The sequence below is a fragment of the Crinia signifera genome, chromosome 7, assembly GCF_055691185.1.
Source record: "Crinia signifera chromosome 7, ASM5569118v1, whole genome shotgun sequence".
Lineage (NCBI taxonomy): Eukaryota > Metazoa > Chordata > Amphibia > Anura > Myobatrachidae > Crinia > Crinia signifera.
This window is the reverse complement of record NC_139223.1, coordinates 68,499,806-68,525,335: the sequence shown is the minus strand read 5'-3', so window position 1 is coordinate 68,525,335 and position 25,530 is coordinate 68,499,806. Positions and strand designations below refer to the sequence as shown.

The 25,530-nt window shown below is 44.5% G+C and overlaps 1 non-coding gene across 1 annotated transcript; it reads right to left on the bottom strand.

Moving 5' to 3' along the window:
- Window positions 1–23,705: 23,705 nt before the first annotated feature.
- LOC146024504 (5S ribosomal RNA) lies at window positions 23,706–23,824 on the bottom strand. Its single transcript, XR_014453882.1, has one exon. It is a non-coding gene; the product is annotated as a 5S ribosomal RNA (ribosomal RNA).
- Window positions 23,825–25,530: the final 1,706 nt, after the last annotated feature.

Below are 25,530 nucleotides of genomic sequence, written 5' to 3'. Positions count from 1 at the left end.
GTAATGTGACAGAAACTTTGAGATATTTCATGTACCTCTCTTTTCTGTGAGTAATTTCATGTTCCCCACTACACTTTCCATCATTTTTAATTTGTCCCCTTATAATTAGTTAATTAATATACCACCCCCCTCCCCCTCTTTTTAAAATGAATTCCCGGGTGCTGACCATTGAAGCTAAGCCAGCCCTAGGCATGTGAAGCATGCCCCTATATTCCAAATGGCCTGGACATTTTCCTAGTTTCCTTATGCCTGTGGCCATCTCTAAGGGGGATATTCAATCGCCGTCAAGCATTTCCCGTGGAGGAGATGCTCGACGGGCCCTATTCAATGCTGTCTTCCCCGACAGCATTGAACAGGGTTTCCTGGCAAAACGAGCCCGACAGCTCTAGCTGTCGGGCTCGTTCTGCCGAGAACAGCCGGGAAGTGACGAGCTGCCGGCTGCATCTCGTCACTTCCCGGCCGCAACTCGCGGCCACGCCCCCTTCTCGTCCCGCTGCAGGCGGGACATTGAATCCCGCCTGCATGTTCTCGGTCGAGCTGACCGAGAACGGGACTGGGTCACGGCAGGCGAGCAAGCTCGTCTGCCGTGACCCGAAGATTGAATACCCCCCTAAGTTGGTAAGTACTAAGTAGTAGGAACATTTACAGGGACATATATTTCCCAGGGTAAATGTAGGAGTGTTCTTAGAAATGAGGGCTGTATAAGAGATTAGCTAGGGTGTGGTATGGCAGATTGCGGATGTTTGTACCATATCGACTAATGCAGGCCTGGCCAACTTGGGGCTCTCCAGATGTGGAAAATTACACATCCCAGCATGCTTTGCCACAGTTCTAGCATTCTATAATAGCAAAACTGTTGCAAGATCTGCTGTGACTTGTAGTTTCACAACAGCTGGAGGGCCACAGGTTGACCAGGCCTGCTCTAATGCCATCATTTGGGTAATGACATTATGAATGCCACCTAATTGTGAGGGCGGGATATGCATAGCACGGTTTGTTTGATGGTTATTGGGTGGGCCATAGCCAGTGAGATGTGGAATTGGGGAAGGACTGTGATAGGCTGCTTCTTCCCATTGTAATATTCCTAAAGGTTTATATGTCTTTGCTTCACAGGTGCAGTAACAGCAGGCATTCCAGCAGTAACACCATCTGCTGAAGAAGTATTACAGGCCCAAAACATACTGGCCCAATATGGAGACATCATCCTACCAGCCCCCATTAGTAGTAGTACGTATGGTGAGTAGTAATATTACATTTGTATTTATTAGGAGTAAGAAGTAGTTTGCAGTGTTCCCTCGTGGCCGACATCGGCAAGTGTGTATTTACTTGCCGCCCCCCCAAACAACTCTGTTCTATAAATGTTTATACAAATACATTGCTATATATAACTTGGCTGTAAATTAAATGCATTTATTAACCAAATGTGTTTTTCTTGAACAGAAGACAAACTTCTAGACTGTATCGTCTATGGAATAATACCATCACTGATATTGCTTGTAGTGATAATCATTTGCATTTGGTAAGTTATTAATATTATACAGATCCTGTTACTGCATTATTGCCTAACTATTATTTACTATATCATCATTAAAGGCAGCACTAGGGGGTTGCAGACTACATCCCATTGTCACCCTTCCAGGGGGTGTTTCCGACACTCGGAGGAAGCGGTCCACCTCTCCTTTATACACAGGAAACAGTGTAGTTACATTTGGGTGGGATCTCTTGGACCTAGTATTAATGGTGGGCTTGGAGGGTTCTCTTTCCAGGAATACAATTATTATCTCTAACTAACTTTTCCTTATTTTTTTTTTTACAGGAAACGAAAAAAGAAACAACATGATACAGGTAACAATAGTTAGATATTGGATATACATAATAACACCACAGGATTGTCCAGTGGAGGATTTTACCCCCAGACAATGTGCCACTGTGCTCAATGTTAGTAAAGACAGATGCAGTTCACCAGTCCAGGCTGTGATAGGCAGAGAGCTGGCTTCCTCTTGGAAGCCACTCCCTGCCTTACAGTGCAGTCCTAGCTGGCTTTTATGGGCTGCAGTCATTGCAGTCCATAGAAACTCAGTGTTTGCACATGCTGTTGAATGCTGGAACCACTCCAAAGGATCAATACCAATCCCTAAGCAGCGGTCGTTTGCTGCTTAGCTAGCGGCATAACATAGATTGGCCGAATGCCCATTCATGAACACATCTCCTCACATGTGGCCGTAAGTCAGTCTAGACTTACCTTTATTTCCGTCAGAGATGGCAGGCGCTGACGTCATGTGATGACAGCCGTCCACCCCCCAGCAGGCATCGGCCCGCCTGCGTTCCCAGGGGGAACACCCATATAATGCTGGGCATTCCCCTGGTCCAGCCCAATGTCCGCCCCCTCTGGAGTGAACAGCTCGGCAAGTGTGCACATGTGCAAATAGAACCAGCATTGGAATGGGGACAAATGTGGCCCCTTCTGAGTGATACAGAAGTAGGCCCCAGGTGCAGGGGGGCTGGGAGGGGGTTATGGGATGCAGCAGTTGCTGCTGTGTCTGTGTATAAGATGTACAGTATCTTTATCTCTATGTAGTAAGTTAGACATGAAAGAAAGAAAAAAATTCTAAAGTTGTGTCTCCTTTGTCTTCTTCTTTAAGACATAGAAAGAAACATAAGGGAAGAACCCAGTACAAGCACGCTGGTCACCCTAACGCGGACCTCAGCCCAAAATGTGCTGTACCAGCAGTGTTCCTGCCCCCACCACCTACACCCTACTCCGCACCACCCACAGCACCTCCTCATCACCACCTCTTTATCGGTGCCTCTTCTATACAGGTGAATGCAGTGAGAGAGGATTTACAACTTGTCGTGATAACGCTCCATACATAGGGTAAGTGAACTGAAAACATGGATTTGCTATTTACAGTTTTTTTTTTCAAATGTTTTTATTGAGCCTCAATAAAACAAAATAATAATACAATACATCCAACAAAGGATGGTGACATAGGAGTAATGACAATGAGGTTCAAATACCATTTTCAACATTTTCCTTAACAATTTACTAAATAGATAAGGGAGGGAACTATCTCCCAATACAGTCGAGAAAATATAGATATATAGAGTTCTCTCGATGATTATCGATAAATGGGTATGAGCACAATCAATTTTTTATCATTTTTAGGGATATTAGATTGGTCGGCAATATGTCCAAATATGGCCCAAGAGTCAGTGCAGCTAAATGTCAGTTTAAGTGAGTTTGTAGCATAGTTATGTAGTATATGCCAGAAAGACTGTACCTGAGGGCATTGCCAGAGACAATGATATATATCAGCCTCTGGTGAATGGCATTTAAAACAATCCGACCTTTCTGCTGTGCCCATCAGATAGAAACTTAGCTAAAAGATCTGCTCTGTGAAAAATTTTACATAACATTTCTTGGTATGAACTGGCCGGGATGAGTTTGAGATTTATTAAGAAAGTGTCTTCGGAGTTGAGAGAGGAGGACTGCGAAACCCACTTAGTAAGTGCTGGGAGATCTGTATCAGGATCTAGTTCCGGGCGTATACGACCGTATATAGTGGAAATAGAATGTGTTTTAGTGCGAATTACTGAGTCTAATGGATTTGTGATGTCCTGAGGCCGTAATTTGGTAAGGATCGATTGTAGTTAGTGGGTAGCTTGGATATAGGAGAATGCATGGCTAGGAAAGAGATTGAACCGTTGCATCCCCTCCTCGAATGTAAGTGGGGTGTTAGAGGTGTTAAGCAAATGTCTTAAACATGAAATTCCAGGAGGACTGGCACATCGTGAATCCGGCTTCCCCCCTCTGAAATTCCAGGTTTCCGATCAAAGGGAGGGACAGGGAACAATAATGTTGTAGGCCTAAAGATTTTCTTGCACCTCTCCAAGCATAAATAGTAGAGGATAATAAGGGATTATCAAATTGAGGTGATTTTACTTGTGATGGGCATGCATGCAGAAGAAAGCTAAGCGAAAGTGGGGCACATAACTGTGAGTCTAGAGCCGCATCAGTGAAAATGGCAGTGCCATTGACCCAATCTACCGCAAAGCGGAGAATGCAGGCCAGATTATAGTACTTTATATTAGGCAAATTGACACCACCACATTGAGTTGTCTGCATCAGTTGATAGAGGCTGATTCTAGGTCTTTTAGAGTTCCAAATAAATTTGGAAAGCATAGAATGGAGTGAAGAAATATCAAACTTAGAAAGCAGAACTGGAGTCATTTGCAGCACATAAAGCAACTTCAGAAAGCTGGCCATTTTAATCAAATTACATCTTCCCAACAGATTTAGTGGCAGGTTCTGCCACAGATTAAGCTCCGTTTGGATCTTAAGGATCACCGAAGTAATCTTATACGTGTATATGTTGTTATGAGGATGGGCTGGCAAAGCGATGCCCAGATATGTGATATAGGTGGGGGCCCATCTGAAAGGAAAAGGAGTGGTCCAATCTGATCTCACTTGACCATAGATGGCCAGAGCTTCTGACTTATTAAAGTTAATGGAAAAGCCGGCAAATGAGGAGAAGCGTGTAATGATGTCTATGAGAAAGGGAACAGAGTGTTTTGGGTTAGACAAAAAGAGAAGGATGTCATCCGCAAAAGCGATAACTTTTAGTTCTCTGCTGCCTATTGTTATACCGGAAAGGTCGGGGGAGGAAACAATGTGCCTAATAAGTGGTTCAAGTGCTAAATTAAAGAGTAAAGGCGAGAGGGGGCAGCCTTGCCTTGTGCCTCGTTCAAGACAAAAGGACGGAGAGGCAATGCCATTGACCATCACTTGGGCTGTTGGGGAAGTGTAAATCGCCTGAACTAGCCCCCGGAAAGGTCCTCCAAAGAGCTGCCGAGAGAGCACATTATGAAGATGTGACCAGGAGATTTTATCGAAAGCCTTCTTGGCATCTAAATTAATAAGTATGTTATTATGGAGGCTGTGAAGGCGGGTATGCGTTATTGCTGCAATGGCTGCTCGAACGCCCATCACCGACTATCTACCCTTCACAAAGCCTAACTGGGCAGGCGAGATCGGGCAAGGCAAACATATTTGTAGACGGTTAGGGTTAGCCATTAATTTGGTTAATATTTTAAAGTCTTGGTAGATTGGGTGGTAGGAGCCCATTAAGGTAGGGTCTTTGCCTGGTTTCAATAGGACTATGATCCTAGCCTCATTAAATCTAAGGGGCATGTCTCCGGTTGTTATTAGATGATTATTTAATAATGTCAGAGTGGGCGCAATGTCTCCTTTCAATAATTTATAGAATTCTGCCCCAAAGCCATCTGGTCCAGGACTTTTGCCGTTGGGCAGTGATTTAATGGTGTTTAATACCTCCTCCTCCGTGACTGGACAATCTAATAGCTCTCTCTCCTCCTGAGTCAATGTGGGTAGCTCAGTTGCTGCGAGGAATGCCTCACTCTCACGCGAGTCAGAGGGTTCCAGAGAGTAGAGGGAGCTATAGAAATTAGAAAATTCGCTGCAGATGTCATTAGGATCGGTGAGAAGAGTGCCTGCATGATCAATGGCCTTGACCCATGTGCGGGAGCGAGGTCCCTTTATCAGGTTCGCTGAGAGTTTCCCAAAATTGTTGCCAAACCTATGTAATTTATTACGATAATAATCATGAGAGGATTGGGCCTGTTGAGTAAGGAAGGTGTCGTATATCTGTTTTGCAGACAGATATTCCTCTCTATGGGTAGGGGTATACTTATAGGTGTTATAGGCCAGGGTTAGTGCAGTACTAAGGGTATTCAGCTGGGAGGTAATTTTTTCCATTTGGAGTGGACGTATGACATAATATTGCCCCTTAGGACCGCTTTTGAGGCATTCCAATATATAGAATGATTGTCAGCTTGAGCTGAATTATCAGTGACAAAATTTAGACCAAGCATGAGTGTGGGTGTGAATAAAACGAAAAGTCTTTCTGTAGAGGGTGAAATATGCGCCAGGGATCAGTAAGACCTAATTGAGAGCAGAAAGGGGAGAGGAGATTAGGAAAAGTTTGAGTTCACCCGATCACCAGGTTACCACGATGTGGGGTATCATCAGCAAAACCTGGTCATAAGGCTGTAGGCTTCTTGTAGCGACCCGCGCCACCCTGCAAAAATCTCTGCCACCCCCTCCCCTGAGTCCAGACAGCACAGTGCTGTGCTGCCCAAACCAGTGACCTCCTCCTCCCTAGCCCCTACATCCCCTTCCCTTTGCAGGGAGGAGGAGGTGGAGCCCTTGGCCCCGCAGCTAGCTAGGAAAGGTAGGAGGGGGAGCCGCCAGGCACCGCTACCACATCGCCCCGGCGTATCGCAAAGGGCAGCTTAACGCAAGAGCTGTCCTTTGCGATAATTATTGCATGTTAGTACATATGCGATAATTATCTATGCGGTAGCCGGTGATGTGCGGTGGGGAGGGGCTGCGGATGTTAGTGCATCCCGCCCTAAGAGTGCCAAGGGATCTGCAGAATGTGTGTGTGCTACATAAGAAACTTTTAATAAATAACTATATATATATATATATATACACATATACACATATATACATACATACATACTGTTAACTATCTATTACTAATGGTTTCATTTTCACATTTTAATAGCAGCTGAAGAACCAATTCCAGTCGTTGTGAATGACACCACGATTTAAATAGAGGATGAAGAATCACCATCAGGGACCAGAGTCATTGAGACCATCAGCAAGCCAAAGAAGGCCACATACAGGCTTGGGAACCTGAGACAAAGAGACCTACATATAGGCTTGGGAACCTAAGACAAAGAGACCCACATACAGGCTTGGGAACCTAAGACAAAGAGACCCACATACAGGCTTGGGAACCTGAGACAAAGAGACCCACATACAGGCTTGGGAACCTGAGACAAAGAGACCCACATACAGGCTTGGGAACCTAAGACAAAGAGACCCACATACAGGCTTGGGAACCTGAGACAAAGAGACCCACATACAGGCTTGGGAACCTAAGACAAAGAGACCCACATACAGGCTTGGGAACCTGAGACAAAGAGACCCACATACAGGCTTGGGAACCCGAGACAAAGAGACCCACATACAGGCTTGGGAACCTAAGACAAAGAGACCCACATACAGGCTTGGGAGCCTAAGACAAAGAGACCCACATACAGGCTTGGGAACCTGAGACAAAGAGACCCACATACAGGCTTGGGAACCTAAGACAAAAGAAACCCATCCCATCCCACTCCCCTTCCCCTTCCCCCCCCCCACCCGTGGCTGTTATTGCATGGCTATCGGGCGTGGCCCCTTGGCGATGGGGTTACCAGTTCTTTATGAATTGGTAGTGGCGCAGCCACCATGGACCAACGCAGTATTCATTTTGTTATTGTTATGTTAGAACAGTATAAATGTGCGTTGAGACTTGCTATGAGACAGTGCTGACAACTTTCAGCTTAATTTGCAAAACATCTATTATTCTATATAAATAACTGGGAAATCCATATGAATATGCAGGAAATACAGGGAGTGACAATTCTTAGTGGCAGCCCTCAGTGAGATTAGTTCTCCACATTAACCAGAGAACAGTCTCACTTCAGGCAGATGGCAAGGGTTTTGGATTGCCAACATATTTGGTGCTCACAATGCCTTTGATATATGTATAAGAGACAGGGCTATAACCAGAATTTGGGGACTTTGTATAGAACCTCCTAGAGTGCAGAAATTGCCCATAGCAAACAAATTTCTACCTATCATTTTATGGAATGTACTTGATATTTGATTGATAGATAGGTGTTTGGTTGCTGCAGACAACGTCCCCATTCTAGACTTTATACATCTTATGCAGAACCAATATAGCGGTTACTGTCTCCCTGTCATGGTAGCATTTAGGCTGACTACAAACTGTTCGCTGATAATCCCGGTTCCCTAGAACAAAGCATATTTCCTGGTGGAGTCCATAAAGCTTTATCTTTCTAGCACCCGCAAGCAGAGGCGGAAATTAATCCCAGTTGCCTGGATGCAAATTGAAATTTGGCGCCCCTCCTCCTTAACCCTTCGCAGTCCATTTTTTTTTTCAATTCAGTCTGCTTTAAATGTTTAAATTAATTGTAATTTTTTTTTATTATTCAAAAATTGTCTACATTGACTGATGTTAATATTCTTATTGTAAAGTGGCTCACCACTGGCTCTACTACTAGCGCGCTATGGCTGTTGAGCCTGACTAGATGATGGACCTGAAAGGGTTAAAACGTTGTGAAAAGAGTTGGTGGGGCATAGTAACAATGGGCCTTATTCTGGTCTGTGCGTACTTTTCCGCACTCTTTCGGATGCCGTTTTTTAGCCGTCTGCGCATGCGTGGGCAACGCTATGCGCATGTGCCACGCAAGGTCTCCGTACTTGTTCTCACTAATACCGTACAGAAATGTGCACCGCATTCACTCGGGAAATATGGGCGTAATATGGGCGTCATTCGGAACTACACAGGGGCGTAGTTTCAAAGTGGGTTAAACTGGGCGTAAACATGGGCGTACACGAGGGAGTGCACTAATTATGGTACGCGTACATTCGGACAGCACACCGAATGCACGCGAACAAAAAGGCAGGAAACATGCGGTCTTCATAAGCAAGTATTGCTTTGCGGACACCACTCGGTCATGCGCTAGGCATTCGGAACGCCCAGTCAGTACGGGCGCACCTCAACCAATTTCAGCTGAACACAATACAATCCACTCCTTTACTCATTACTCATTAATTACACTCTTGTCATTGCTTCAATTGGAAACCTTGTAGCTTAAATGGACCATTACTAAACACACAAATATATGCTCAAAGCACGGCTGCATTTTTGACACACATTTACACTGCAAGCAATGGACAGAACTTCCTATCCCTAATATAAATATACATGTCACTTGTACATTTACCAATAAAACCACACATTTGGGGATAAAAATATAAATTTATTACACTAACGTCAAACAGAAAATGGAAAAAGCATGTTTTAGGACACATGCAACAAATTAAAGGTACCATACCAGGAATGTAGAAAAATAAATAAAAATATAACAAGGTATTATTTACATACATAGCCACAGCAGAATCATTAGGAACACATCAGGTGGCTTTACAACAAAAGTATAGCACCAACACTTCAAGTACAGCAGACAGTAATGGCAGCCAAAAGAGGCCAACAGAGGAACCAAACACAGCATTCGAACCGAGGGCAAATCTGGGTACCCTGTGCATGGGATTGGTTTGCACACAGGAGGCTGACACACACAGCAAAATGAAACATTTGGGAAGACATAAGGGTGGAGATTAATGTGGACACAAGTTCATGTGCGGGGCTTTTTCGCCTTGGAAGGGCCCTTGCCACGTGCAGCAGCAGCTCCTCGCCCACGGCCACGTTGGGATGGTGGGGCAGGTGGGGCAGATGATGGCGAAGGGGATGATGCTCTTCCCCTTCTGCCAGCAGGAAGTGCTGGTGGTGGGAAAGCACCAGAGACGGCTGCTAATAGGGCCCGATTGGTGGTAGCTAGGTCTTGGAGGAGGTCATTCATCTGGCAGGATTGATCTGCCAGCACCCGCAGGCTGGCAGCTACGGACTGATGGGTGCTGACAAGACCCATCATGACCTCCTCTGTCCTACGCATCCGCTCTGATGTTATCTCTCCCTGCTGGTGAATCTGCCCAAGCATCTCCACCCACCTGTCCACATCCTGTGTGGCCGGTGGCTGCTGCTGCGCATGTCTGGCAGTGGTGGCAGGTGGCACAGACTCCTCCACCTCCTGAAGATTTGCCTGACCAAACGGCGGGGATGCTGGTGAAAGAGAAAATTACAATTACAACACATTCCAAGAAAATTAGTACCAACTACTTATGCCATGCCAAATAATTACCTTCAACATAAGCCTTCCGCTGGGGCCTCGCTATCCATGTTGCTCACCCCCCGGATCTCCTCTATGGCTATGCAGTCAACTGCCATCTCTTCCAGGGGGGTGAGCTTCAATTTTGCTGGCATGGGGCCAGCCCCAGAGGTTTGGCTGTGTTCCTGCCGTTTGGTCAGCTTCTTCTTCAGGTTGGTTTTGATGTCGTGCCACCTGCATGCAAAGTTCTCATATAAATACATGTCACCCCTGACGTTTGATGTAGCATGCATTGTAATCTGCTACCGATGTCAACCTGTGCTTCATTCTACATAACTTACATTATGTAAAACTATCAACACAACACTTAGAACAAACATTCCCACTCATCCTCCAATAAATATAGAATAAGAGACATGCCAATCATGTCTGTTGCTCCTAGCAACGTCAGAGTCCATTCATCAACTCCATCTAACATATAATACAAACATTACTGGTCTACTTCTGCACAAATGTAGCACACTTTAACTTGCCTCTTCTTTACATGCTCCCTCTCACGAACTTGTGGAGCTACCACGTTAATCTCCACGGTTATGACGTCCCAAATCTTCAATTTTCTGGTGTGTGTCAGCTTCTCCTGTGGACACTCTATCCAATCCCTTGCACGGGGTACCAGAATGGCAAGCTCCTGCGGTTCGAATGCCATGTTCCTGGTGTCTGGATCCTCTGTCGGGCTCTTTTGACCACGGCCACGCCCACGGCCACCTGTCGCTGTACCTGAAGTGCTGGCCATGCTACTATCTTGGGAAGCCACCTGCTGTGTTCCCAATGATTCTGCTGAGGCAGAAGATGGGCCAGCTGCCTGCTCTCCTCCAAATGCCTGTTGTTGGAGGGGCAAATAGGAGGTGCTGGAGTCCAGGCACTCAATGAGGCTATGGAACTCTTGCTCTCCCTCAGAATGAGAGCCAGCCATGTTTGCAACACCATTTTGTGGTTCTAGCTCACCTTTATTTGTGTCAGTGGCGTACTTCAGCCCCACCCTGTTTTTTTTTTTTGCGGCAGCGTTCCGTACGGCAGCGTTCCGTACGTCAGCGTACGCCGTGCTGTTTGTGTGGCGCATAGGCCACGCCCATAGTAGCGCCAATTCGAATTTACAAAACCTGGCGTACCTTCAAAGTCTAATTTAGGTGAAATGGTGTAAGATTTACTATAATGGCCACCTCCAACGTTATAAAATCATAAATGCTATTTGTGAATGTTCATTAGTACTGTGCTATTGTTGTGAATGTACCAAAAATGTAAGTAACCCAATCCATTTGGAAATCCACCCCACAAGTCATGCAATAGTCATCACTGATGTCATGCACAACACATGTGATAGGCCTATAAATAGTGGTTTGCTGCTAGATTAATTTGTCTCCAGATCTGTATTGTGCCCGGGTCTAAGGTAAGCTCTCCCATGGTCATTGTAGAGATGATATACATTAACAATGTAAGGGTAATAATGTATGCACCATTGGTTCACATATTACAGATTTTTTGTTCAGCAAAGGCTTGTTAGCATTAATGAATCATGTTACCTGGCCACCATTTAACACACAGGTGTTAAACCTGTGTGCCACCTTATATTGGTGAACTACATGTCCCATCAATAGTTGAAATGTGTCATACTTCAATGTGAAATACTGTTACAGTTCACAATGGAGGTTATTCATGTTACAACATTCCCTTTCACACTATCAGAAGGCGCACACTTTGATGTGCCATGCATTTTCACCCAACATATTCTTTCAATTTGTCATACATGTGTCAGACTACATGATTTCATGATCAATTGTTCTTATTTGATCATTTCATTGTAGGTTGCTGAAGCAATGATGGACTTTGTGGCTAATGGGCTAAGTGCACTTGCGGCTCAACCCACTCGTCGCCCAAGGAGGCCAGGACGTGCAAGAATCTTTCGCACACGGGTGACACTCTTTGGGATGCCCGATGATGAGGTACTTACTAGGTACCGGTTACCCCCACATGTCATTCTAGATATACTCTCTTTAATTGAGAGTGATCTAGAACCTCTTCATGGGCTCACAACGGCAATTCCGCCTCACACTCAGCTGCTGGCGGTCTTGCATTTCTGCGCCTCAGGATCATTCCAACAAGTAGTGGCAGTACTTGCTGGAATATCTCAGCCGGCTTTAAGCAGAATCCTGAGGCGTGTGACGTCAGCCATGTTTAGGCGCAAGGGGCACTTCATGGCCATGTCTTTTGCCCAAGAGACCCTTCACAGAAGCCAACAGGCATTCCATCAAATTGCTGGCTTCCCTAATGTGATAGGGGCTGTGGATGGCACCCATGTACCATTTGTGCCTCCATCACGAAGTAAGAAGATCTATAGGAACCGAAAATTGTTCCACTCACTCAACGTGATGGTGGTATGTGGCCCATCCATGGAAATTCTCGCCTTCAACTCGAAGTTTCCTGGAAGTGCCCATGACTCTCATGTTATGCGACAAATCGGGATTTGGCGGAGACTCCAAGAGCTTGAAGGCCGTGATGCATGGGTTCTGGGTGACTCCGGTTACCCATGTACGCCCTGGCTACTTACGCCGTACAGCTCCCCAGCACCAGGCCCACAGGAGGCATTCAATAGGGCGCATGTTGCCACCAGGCAAGTGGTGGAGCGCTCAATTGGCCTGTTAAAGGGTCGATTTAGAGTGCTCCACCGGACTGGTGGTGACTTACAGTATGCGCCTGAAATGGTGTCGAAGATTGTGGGCTTGTGTGCATTCTTTCACAACATAGCTGTGCGGCATGAGATACCCTTTGATGAGTAGGAGGTTCCATCTGAGCCGCAAGATCCTCCCCTGCGCCCATCCCGCTCCCCGGAAAGCCGTCGGGGATACCAGCTGCGGGACTCTGTTGCCCAAAGATTCTTCAGGTACATTTTTGAATGTTGCACAGACCAACCCAATTTCTGATCAATTACACCCATCAGGGTGGAAAATGATGTTAATTTTGTGTCTTCGAAATTTATAATTAGCCACCATGGCCTCTTAATGCCAATATCAATTGCACTACGTATTATGTTTGAGGTGTATTGGTTTAAGACCAATATTCAGGTCACACTTATACCTTGTACATAGATTTGAAAATGTTTTTTATGTTTCCAATATTGTAGCTGAGCTTATCATCCATGTCTGGTGAGTAGATTGATTTTCATATTTTTTTCACCATGTATGTGTGGTATGTGTTGGTGATTATTTTATTTGTAGATGTAATATTTATATTATATATATATATATATATATATATATGTATATATATATATAAGACACAGGGTCCGGCACAGCCTCCTGAAGAAATTGTTACCCAGGTGCCTCCAAACAAGGGATGGATAGGCAGAAATACAATGTGGCACTCCCGGGGTTTGCAAAATGAAAAAAGTTTTAATTAAGCAGAATAAACCAACGTTTCAATGCCTACTAGGGCATTTTTGTCAAGGCTAAAATCTAATACACAGTGTGTCCTACCTTATATACACCAACAAACAAACACCGCAGTACCGCGAATGGGACCACGCACCCGTGCGGCGGCGCAGAGACAGTGACGTCAACCAATGTCTCAACTAAAATATCGGATGATAGACCACGTGCCAGACTCATTAAGAGGGGGCAATAGGGGTCTTAGTTTGCTAAAGTGTGAAGCCAGGTGGATCCTGAGGTTAGGTACCGTTACCCCTAACGGATTAAATGACCATTCCGGCATCAGCGTATTATCAATGTAGAAATTATTTTACTATCTTCCTGCAGTCTCAGGTTACTTTGTTATCTCAACTGTCGTGTTGTGGGGATACATGCAATTTTTCTTAATTTTTTCCTTTTAATTTTTTCTTTTTTGCAGGGGGCACCGTTGGTGCTCATTTACATATAGGTCAATGGCCTGGTATAAATATAGACTGTGTTAATGTCAGTATACCGTTACCTTTAAAGCCTGTGGGTTCCTGTGTTGCGCTTACGGCTACCCAGCGTATTTGACTGATTATCTTTATTTTTAGCTATTTGCGTTACTATTAGTTCTGTAACATCGTGACACTCCCACTATGCTCTGCAAATTGTATAGCCTTGTTCTCTTTAGTTCTATGCGTGTTTTTAAATGTTTGTTTTCTTTTTTTCTCCTTTGTTTATACAGGTTGCTATGGCGACATACGCCGCTGACGTTAGGGGAAGCGTCGGCGGGTTGACGTCCCTGTCTCTGCGCCGCCGCACGGGTGCGTGGTCCCGTTCGCGGTACTGCGGTGTTTGTTTGTTGGTGTATATAAGGTAGGACACACTGTGTATTAGATTTTAGCCTTGACAAAAATGCCCTAGTAGGCATTGAAACGTTGGTTTATTCTGCTTAATTAAAACTTTTTTCATTTTGCAAACCCCGGGAGTGCCACATTGTATTTCTGCCTATATATATATATATATATATATATATATATATATATATATATATATATATATATATATATATATATATATATATTGTTGGGTGTTTATTTTTAAATATATTTGAAGTAGGAGCCAGGCAGGCAGGCAGGCAGGCAGCCAGCTTAGGTGTATTAGGTGTATTAGGTGTCCAATATAATGGTGTAGTCAGGAGAACTGCTAGTATGTGTATGTGTTTTTTCTTATAAATTTACGCATACACATAAATGCATACATTAAGTAATGCAAAGTACAGCTATGCGATGCCAAGCTATAGCACGCGTTGCTTGGCGGTGTGATGTTTTCGCCGATTGTTGGGCGCATACACAATGTTCATGTCAATATGGATAATAAAGTTAATACCAAATAGTAAAGTTAACAACCAATCACAGGACATGAATATTTTTCATGCGCCATTGCTAAAATGGCTTCTTATCAGAGAGCAGCGGCATTCAGCACTGCGGAGCTGCTGTCCCTGGTCTCCGTTATGGAGCGGAGGCTAGGACGGGCAGGGCCCTATGTGTCCAATCGGGACAAGCGCCGGGCCTACGTTGCAGGCCGGCGCAGAATATTCGCCCACACAAATGTGCGGAGGACCATCGCCCAGTTGGTGAGGCGATGGTCCGACCTGCGGAGGCGCCAGCCGGAACTTCTGCAGGCTTTGAGGCGGCGTCTTGAACGCTGTAAGTATTGACGCAAAATACACATTATTAAATAATTTTATTACATGAGGTCAATTGGGTGTTGATGATATAGAAATGGCATATACTATATGTGTGATATATAACACATGCATTAATGTGGATATGATATGTACTTGTTATAGTAATTAGAATGTCAAATGACACTCAACCGTTTTGTTTGTTTAACCCACAGCGCGGGAGAGAGCCAGACAGGGCCGTGAGGAGGCCCAGGAGGAGGCCCGTGAGGAGGGCCATGAGGAGGCCCAGGAGGAGGCCCAGGAGGAGGCCCCGGAGGTGGCCTAGGAGGTGGAGGTAGAAGTGGAGGGCCAGGTGGAGGTGGAGGAGGAGGTGGCGGGACAGGTGGAGATGGAGGAGGAGGAGGATGAGGGCCGCCATGAGGCGGAATACTTCACCTCCACTCCCCCTACACACACCCCTCCCCCTAGCCACTCACCAACCTCCTCATTCTACCTTCCTTCCCCCCCCCCCCAATACCAACAGCAGGAGGAGCTGCCCCTACTCGTGGCCAACTTCCCACCACCTCCCAATGTGGAGGATGATGACATTGTGGAGCTGCCAGCCAGGGGTAAGTAGACGTAATGCCTCATTACTGACTTAGGTACAGTTTGTTATGTCGCACAGCTGAAACATCAATGGAGTATGGCCAGGCGTGATTAATAATGGAGTCACAAGTGAGCAGTACCCCTGGGCCCCCCTCTAGCCAGTAGGCCCGTGTTGTTGCCATGTATTTTTGAAAGCTATTATGTAGGATGGATTTACCTTAGAAATTGTTTGGTGTATGGAAGCGGATTAGTGCTGCACTTTCACCTATCTGGCAATGTGACAATGATTCATGAAGTAAGGGGTAGAGGGACTAGCCTAGACTTTTAATGTGGTATCTATCTATCTATCTATCTATCTATCTATCTATCTATCTATCTATCTATCTATCTATCATGCAGTTTAGCTATTAAGCAGTGACATGGAGGTATATATGTATGGCAAAATGTTGCATGTTCTAGTGGATGTAGCTTTCTAGTAGATTGGTGAGTGTTAAGGCAGGACAAGTGTGAGTGAGGCTCAAGTGTTGTTGTGATTTTGATACATACATTGGCAATTTTATCAGTCACATATTCTGTAGTGTAAGCCAGTGTGTGTGTGTGGCACCATCATATTTTTTTTTCATTAGAAACACTATTGCCTATGTAATTGTTTGTATGTATGATTTATCATGCTGTAGGTACTTAGGATTGACTGTACAAGGTCTACCTGAATAGCATAATTAATGTTGAACCCCCTTTAACATGCCCACAGATGACCAGAGGGAAGAAGGCGAGGGTGTGAGAGGGGCCCTCCTAAGGCTGCGGCAGCACCTACTAATAATGGCTGCAGATGTGCAGGACCTCTGCGACCTCCTGCTCTGAGTTATTTATTTTGTTTTGTTTTTTGTATGTTAATAAATTTTTTGCAGAAAGTTAGAAGTGGTCTGTGTGTTATTGTATTATTTTACAGTATAAGTATAAATATAAGTATATAAGTATAAATAGTGCTGTTTATTTATGTAAGGTGCAAAAGGTATATACAGTATATAGATGGGTTTATTGGATACAAGTGGTTGAAAGTGAAGGGTAATGTAAAGATGTACATAGTGTGTTGATGTGTATGTGTGTGTTTGCATGTGAAGAATAATTGATGATGTAATATGCATACATAACACATGGGCGTAAAGGGGCAAGAAAGAATGTGGTGAACTTAGCATGATGTAAGGGTTAATCTAAAGTGGTAGTAAAGTGTTTAATTATCAATTTGAGAAATAATAGATGACCATTAAAAACAATCCCTTTTTAACCCCTTCCCGACATTTGACGTACATTTACGTCATGGCCGGGATGTACTTCCCGACACATGGCATAAATGTACGTCATGACTTTAAACTGTCACTGCGTCTCGAGACGCAGTGACAGAGGGACGATGTCTGCTGTCCCTGACAGCAGACATGTCCCTGCATGCCCAGGGGGGGCTGCGATGTCGCCCCCCCGTCGGCGATCGCTGTGATTGGCTGTTCAGTGTGAACAGCCAATTACAGCGTTTTCCTGTGTTACCAGCGAATCAGACGCTCGGTAACACAGGTGTCAATCACCGCCGGGCGTCAGGGGGCATGAGGGGGTCATCGGTGACGATGACACCTCACCCCACCCTCACCCCACCTGCCCCCAAGGCTGTGATTGGTCCGTGGGTCCCACGGACCTATCACAGCCAAGGCGCGACATTTAAACTAACGGTGACTGCGCTGCAGACGCCATTCCGGTCTGGAGTAGCGTGCAGAGCGGTCACCGTGCCTATCTGCCGTGATACTGACCTGATCCTTGCTAATACTTACCTGATCCTTGCAAATACCTTACCTGATTACCTGATCACTGCTTGTAGCGTGCTGGACGCTTCCTGGATCTGACTTCCTGAGACTTCCTGCTGCTGCTGCAGTGTGATAGAGAGATAGAGAGATAGAGAGAGAGAGATAGAGAGAGATAGAGAGAGATAGAGAGATAGTGACAGAGAGAGCTATATTTTGTGTCTGCTACCCCCCCTTTTTGGGGGTGCAGGGGTTTTTTATATATAAATAACTGTCGCTGCTGCTGCAGTGTCATAGTGATAGATAGTGATAGATAGTGAGAGATAGTGATAGATAGTGAGAGATAGAGAGATTTGTGTCTGCTACCCCCCCTTTTTGGGGGTGCAGGTTTTTTTTTTATATATATAACTGTCAGTGCTGCTGCTGCAGTGTCATAGTGATAGATAGTGATAGATAGTGAGAGATAGAGAGATAGAGAGAGATAGTGACAGAGAGTGATAGAGAGTGTATATTTTGTGTCTGCTACCCCCCCTTTTTGGGGGTGCAGGTTTTTTTTTATACATATAACTGTCAGTGCTGCTGCTGCAGTGTGATAGATAGTGATAGATAGTGATAGATAGTGATAGATAGTGAGAGATAGAGAGAGATAGAGAGAGATAGTGACAGAGAGTGATAGAGAGTGTATATTTTGTGTCTGCTAACCCCGCCTTTTGTGCTGATCACCATATCTGAGGTGATCAGCAACTTTTTGGGGGCGCAGAGGTTTTTTTTTTTATATATACCTGTCAGTTGCTGCCAGTTGCACCAAAGGTTGTGCACCTGCTGCCCCTCACTGGTAATCAGTGTCGCATCACTGATCACCTTTTTTTTTTTTTTGTGGGTGCTGTGTGGTCTTTTTTTAATTTTTTTTTTACACACACTGTGATTTTGTGGGTGTCCTGTGCCCACTGTGCGCTGATCAGTGACGTACATCACTGATCAGCTTTTTCGGCACAGGGTTGATCTATTTTTTTTTTTTTTGATCAAATTCCTGTTGCCTTTGAGCGCTGTTCAGTGACAGACGTTACTGACCAACATCTGTGCTCAATTTTTGGCGCAGGACCTTTTTTTTTTTTAACCCCTTCAATTTTTTTTTTTTTTAACCCCTTTAATTTTTTTTTTTGGTATAAAGTATTTTTTTTTTCTGCACTACATACACATTACACACTACATTCCCCCCAGGTTGAAATAAAGTTTGTACCCCCCCCTACACTATACACGTGTTGAAACATTTCACTACCAGTAACACAAAAATAAAAATGGCATCCCAAATGTCATCCCAAATGTCATCCCAAATGTCATCCCAGTCATCCAGAAGAATGTATTCTGTGGAGGAGGCATATGCCATGCTTGCTTCTGACTCTGACACAGCCAGTGATGCAAGCGGGGAATTTGAAGGATTCGCCTTAAGCTCCTCTTCCTCCTCTGGTGATGAGGGACCCCCTCAAAGACGTCCCCGTAGAGCAGCTGAGACCCCCCCCCAATAATTGATCTCGTATGGACCCCACCACCAGACAATTTTGAGCCCCAGGTTCCTGAGTTTTTGGCCATGCCAGGAATCCAATTTGATTCCACAGGTCTCAGAGAAATTGACTTTTTCAAATTATTTTTCTCTGATGATTTTATAAATTTAATGGTGGACCAAACTAATTTATATGCCCAGCAGTTTATTGCTCAAAACCCCACGTCATCATTTGCTAGGTGGACCCCTGTAGATGCAGTAGAGATGATGACGTTTTGGGGTCTGGTGTTTCATATGGGCATAGTAAAAAAGCCAGAAATTAGGCAATATTGGAGTACAGATGTTCTGTACAGCACCCCATTTTACCGTATGGCCATGCCCCGGGCTCGATTTGAGACGATCCTTAAATTTTTGCATTACAACGATAATGCACAGTGCCCACCCAGAGATGATCCCACCTTTGACCGGCTATTCAAAGTCAGGCCGGTCATTGATCATTTCAGTGCCAAATTTGAAGACATGTACATCCCAGATAAATTCATTTGCATAGACGAGTCCCTTATACATTTTAAAGGAAGGGTTAAATTCCGCCAGTACCTTCCCAGTAAGAGGGCAAGGTATGGCATAAAAATGTATAAGCTGTGTGAAAGCACCTCAGGGTACACTCACAGGTTTAGGGTATATGAAGGGAAGGATTCAAGAATTGAACCGCCAGAATGCCCCCCCTCCCTCGTAGGTGTTAGTGGAAAAATTGTCTGGGATTTAGTGCACCCCTTCCTGGATAAAGGTTATCACCTCTATGTGGATAACTTTTACACCAGCATCCCCCTGTTTAAGGCCCTTGGTTCAAGAGGTACAGCAGCTTGCGGTACTGTGCGCAAGAACCAAAGAGGCCTCCCAAAAACGCACATTGCCCAAGTACTGAGAAGGGGTGAAAGCAGGGGAATATGCACCGAAAATATGTTGTTGGTCAAATATAAAGACAAGAGGGATGTCCTTATACTGACAACAATTCACGGAGACAGTACCACCTCCGTCCCTGTACGAGGTACCAGTACCCACACCTCAAAACCTAATTGTATCCTGGATTACAATAGGTACATGGGCGGAGTGGATCTTTCAGATCAGGTACTGAAGCCGTACAGTGCCCTGCGGAAAACAAAAATCTGGTACAAGAAGCTGGCCGTGTATATCATCCAGATGGCACTGTATAACGCTTACGTGCTATTCCGTTCTACCGGCCAGAGGGGGACATTTATGCACTTTCAAGAGGAAGTCATAAAGGGCCTAATATTTGGGAACCAGCAGGCAGAGGGCCCCAGTACTTCTAGTACTGGCCCCCGTATTGCCCCGTATTGTACCAGGGCAGCATTTTCCTGATGAAATCCCCTCCACTGGAAAAAAGGGCAGGACACAAAAAAGGTGCAAAGTTTGCTATAAAAAGGGAATAAGAAAGCAAACTATTTTCCAGTGTGACACTTGCCCCGACAAACCAGGCCTATGTATAAAGGAGTGTTTTAAAATATACCACACATCTATGGATTTTTAGGTTCATCATTTCACCGTGCTTCGGGGGTCTTGCTAATGCCACATAGCACCCACCATTCATTCCACCAGAATCTGAGCCGCAAAATCCAAAAATCACTCCTTCCCTTCTGAGTCCTGCCATGCACCCAACTGGTATTTTTTGGTCACATGTGAGGCATTGCCGTACTCGGGAGAAATTGGGGCACAGATTTTGGGGTGCTTTGTCTCCTTCATTCCTTCTGAAAATGAAAAATTTTGAGCCAGAACTGCATTTTTGTGTAAAAAAAATGTAATTTTTCATTTTCACTGCCCACTTGTATCAAAATTGGTGAAACCCCTGGGGGTTTGAAATGTACACTATACCCCTAGATGAATTCCCTGAGGGGTGTAGTTTGCAAAATGGGGTCACTTGTGGGGGGGTTCCACTGTATTGGTGCTTTGGGGGTCTTGCTAATGCGACATAGCACCCACCATCATTCCACCAGAATTTGTGCTGCAAAATCCAAATATCACTCCTTCCCTTCTGAGTCCTGCCACTTTTTGTTCACACATGAGGCATTGCCGTACTCGGGAGAAATTGGGGCACAGATTTTGGGGTGCTTTTTCTCCTTCATACCTTCTGAAAATGAAAAATTTTGAGCCAGAACTGCATTTTTGTGTAAAAAAAATGTAATTTTTCATTTTCACTGCCCACTTGTATCAAAATTGGTGAAACCCCTGGGGGTTTGAAATGTACACTATACCCCTAGATGAATTCCCTGAGGGGTGTAGTTTGCAAAATGGGGTCACTTGTGGGGGGGTTCCACTGTATTGGTGCAACATAGCACCCACCATTCATTCCACCAAAATCTGTGCTGCAAAATCCAAAAATCACTCCTTCCCTTCTGAGTCCTGCCATGAACCCAACTGGTATTTTTTGGTCACATGTGAGGCATTGCCGTACTCGGGAGAAATTGGGGCACAGATTTTGGGGTGCTTTTTCTCCTTCATACCTTCTGAAAATGAAAAATTTTGAGCCAGAACTGCATTTTTGTGTAAAAAATGTAATTTTTCATTTTCACTGCCCACTTGTATCAAAATTGGTGAAACCCCTGGGGGTTTGAAATGTACACTATACCCCTAGATGAATTCCCTGAGGGGTGTAGTTTGCAAAATGGGGTCACTTGTGGGGGGGTTCCACTGTATTGGTGCTTGGGGGGTCTTGCTAATGCGACATAGCACCCACCAAAATTCCACCAGAATCTGAGCTGCAAAATCCAAAAATCACTCCTTCCCTTCTGAGTCCTGCCATGCACCCAACTGGTATTTTTTGGTCACATGTGAGGCATTGCCGTACTCGGGAGAAATTGGGGCACAGATTTTGGGGTGCTTTTTCTCCTTCATACCTTCTGAAAATGAAAAATTTTGAGCCAGAACTGCATTTTTGTGTAAAAAAATGTAATTTTTCATTTTCACTGCCCACTTGTATCAAAATTGGTAAAACCCCTGGGGGTTTGAAATGTACACTATACCCCTAGATGAATTCCCTGAGGGGTGTAGTTTGCAAAATGGGGTCACTTGTGGGGGGGTTCCACTGTATTGGTGCTTGGGGGGTCTTGCTAATGCGACATAGCACCCACCAAAATTCCACCAGAATCTGAGCTGCAAAATCCAAAAATCACTCCTTCCCTTCTGAGTCCTGCCATGCACCCAACTGGTATTTTTTGGTCACATGTGAGGCATTGCCGTACTCGGGAGAAATTGGGGCACATATTTTGGGGTGCTTTTTCTCCTTCATACCTTCTGAAAATGAAAAATTTTGAGCCAGAACTGCATTTTTGTGTAAAAAAATTTAATTTTTCATTTTCACTGCCCACTTGTATCAAAATTGGTGAAACCCCTAGGGGTTTGAAATGTACACTATACCCCTAGATGAATTCCCTGAGGGGTGTAGTTTGCAAAATGGGGTCACTTGTGGGGGGGTTCCTAAATTTTAGCATCTTATGGTGCCTAGAAACCTACATGGTGCCTAAAAAATAATCTCATAAAAAGGAGGCTCCAAAATCAAGTAGGTGCTCCTTCTATTATGAAGCCTGTGGTTTGGTCAACGTGCACACTAGGGCCACATATAGGATATTTATGAAAACAAAAGAATTGGGGGAATCAATTTTTAGTCACATTTCTCTAGTAAAATGTACGGTGTTCCTTAGAAAAATGTATTAAAATTGCAAATCTGCAAAAAAAATGAAATTTTGAAATTTCACCTACACTTTGTTTTAATTCCTGTGAAACACCTAAAGGGTTAACAAACTTCCAACATGCTGTTTTGAATACTGTGAGGGGTGCAGTTTTTGAAATGGTATCATTTATGGGGGTGTCTCACATACAAGTCCCTCAAAGTCACATCAGAACTGAACTGGTCCCTAACAAAATCAGTGTTTGAAATTTTCTTGAAAATTTGAGAATTTGCTATTCATATTGTAAGCCTCCTAGTGTCCAAAAAAATGAAAAGGAAGTTGAAATAATGATGTCAACATAAAGTAGACATATGGTCTATGTTAGTTATTAACTATTTAGAGTGGTATGATTATTTGTCTCACAAGCAGAAATTTTAACATTTTGCAAATTGCTAAATTTTCCATTTTTTCACGACATTTTGGTATTTTTCACAAAAAAACACAGACTGTATCGACCCAAATTTACCACTAATTTGAAGTACAATGTGTCACGAAAAAACAATCTCAAAATCACTGGGATAAGTAAAAGCAAAAAAAAGTTATCCCCACTTAAGTGAGACATGTCAGATTTGAAAAAAAAGGGCTCTGTCAGGAACGCAAAAACTGGCTCTGTCAGGAAGGGGTTAATGAGGTTGCCTAATTGCATAAGTGGGTCATGTTACAGATTTCGGTGTTCAGATAATAGTGGTGATTTGTGCGGAAATACACCGCATCGGTGCGTACGGGCAGGTTCCCGTCCGTTCTGACGCGGTAAGACCGTGCATACGCTGTAAGACCATGCAGAATATGTGTGTGTCCACCGCACACGCAAAGGTTTGGATGTTGTCCGTAAACACGCCCTCTTCTTAAAGAGTGAGTCCGTCCGAATGCGAAGGACCGGTGGGCGTTTTTTCGTACGATGTCCGCACAGCGTGGTGTGCGGACCTCTCCGAAATAAATCGGAAATATACGCACCAACCAGAATAAGGGCCAATATTCAGCCGTCTGCAGCATTAATCAGCGCTCACCGGTGGGTGCTATCTCATAGCTCAGCAGCAGTGGAGGGTGCACAGTTGGTGGGGCATAGTAACAATATTCAGCCGTCTGCAGCATGAATCAGCGCTCACTGGTGGGTGCTATCTCCTAGCCCAAAAAAACCTACAGCACCTGGTGTTCCCATGTGGTCTTCCACCCAAGTACTAACCAGGCCCAACACTGCTTAGCTTCCAAGACCAGACGAGATTGGGCCTATCCAGTGTGGTATGGCTGTATGTGAGACACATGCACTTTTTTGCCCTCTTCTACTTCTATCTACAGGTAAGCTAATAAAAAAGTTTCCTAACTGTATTGGCTTACTGAAAAAAAAATCATGTGTTGGTAATGTAAAAAGACCTACAGGACATGATATTAGCAGGTGGTCTCAAATTAAACTACTAAAGAGGCTCAACACTGTTTAGCTGCCAAAAGCAGTTGGAATTGGGCCTAAACAGTGTGGCAAGTCATATATGGCAAGAAAATGGGCAGGTACATAGAGCAATACTAAAATTAACAAATAGAACAATGAAACTATGAATCGAAGCCTATCAGATACTTAGCGGCTAAGACAATACAACTATTCAGCAAGAAAAAAACATGTTGCAGCAAATATTCAGCAATAACCAAATGCAAGAGCAAACATTAGCAGGCCTCCAAGCGCCCAGGGACGCTAGACACCACATTCAAGTTTCAGGAATAGAGAAATGAGCCCTGGCTTTTGCGGGGTCATCGAAAAAGAGTGTCTGGCCATCCCCAAACACACGAAGGCGAGCTGGGTAAAGCAAAGAGAACTTAATTTTGGAATCAATAAGATGCTTGCATATAGGAGCAAAATCCCTGCGTTTAGAAGCCACCAGATTAGAAAAGTCTTGGAAGATGAGAAGACGGTCACCCTTGTAAGTAATGCTGTCGGTTCTTCTGTAGTGTTCCAAAACCTTGTCGGCGTAGTTGAGAATACGCATGATGACTGGGTGGGGTCTACCAGTAGGGTTAGGTCTGTCAGGGCCAATTCTGTGTGCCCTCTCAATCGCCAGTGGTGATCCTTTGAGGTCCAATGCCAGCTGTTCTGGTAACCAGGAAGCCAGGAGATCCATGAGTTCATGACCCCGGATTGACTCCGGTATGCCCACCACATGCAAATTATTACGACGATTATGATTTTCCAAATCGTCTTATTTTTCGGATAGGGAATGGATTTCCTTGGAATGCGATGCCACTGTGGTTTGTGTAGCTTGCAGGTCATCTTTGAGCGAGGAGATTCTCTGTTCTGCGGTGTCCAGGCGTTGGGAGTGCTGGGCAAGGGTAGAATCTATAGAAGACTTGAGACCAGTTTCTCATCCAGCATTGGACCTATGACTGCGGCAATATCAGCTGGTTTCATTTTGGATGATCTGGGCGTATTTGTTGCCTATCTTTTGTTTTGTGAGGTCAGGCGGGTAACAGAATGATCAGAGTCAGAGGAATAACCACACTGGGAGTCAGTAGGTGGGGCCCGGGAGGATCCTGTAGATGACATTGAGTGTGGTACTAAATATTTTTCCATACATCCGTCCCGGCAGATAGAATTGAGAAATGTAGGCAGCTGCAGGGATTAGCGGGTAGTAAGCTGCAAGCGTTAATAAGAATTGGTTATAGTTCACATTTCACTGGAAGAAACAATAAAGATGTGCAGCAAGGATCCGCAATAGCATCCGAGGCTAGTTGTCTTACAGTTAAATTTTACAGCAGTAAGCAATAAAAGTCAGCATTCAGGTGTGCAGTGGGAATATCCATGCTAGGCAGGTCTTGTAAGAGTATTGTACTTTTACATCGATTTGTATACACAGCACTTCTCCCTATCAGAGGGAGAGAGATGATTTGGACAAGCTGTGTATAGCGAGGGGGGCAGCCTCACAGTGTGCAGTTTCTGGGCAGTGTTATATGTAGAGCAGCAGGCAAGTTATAC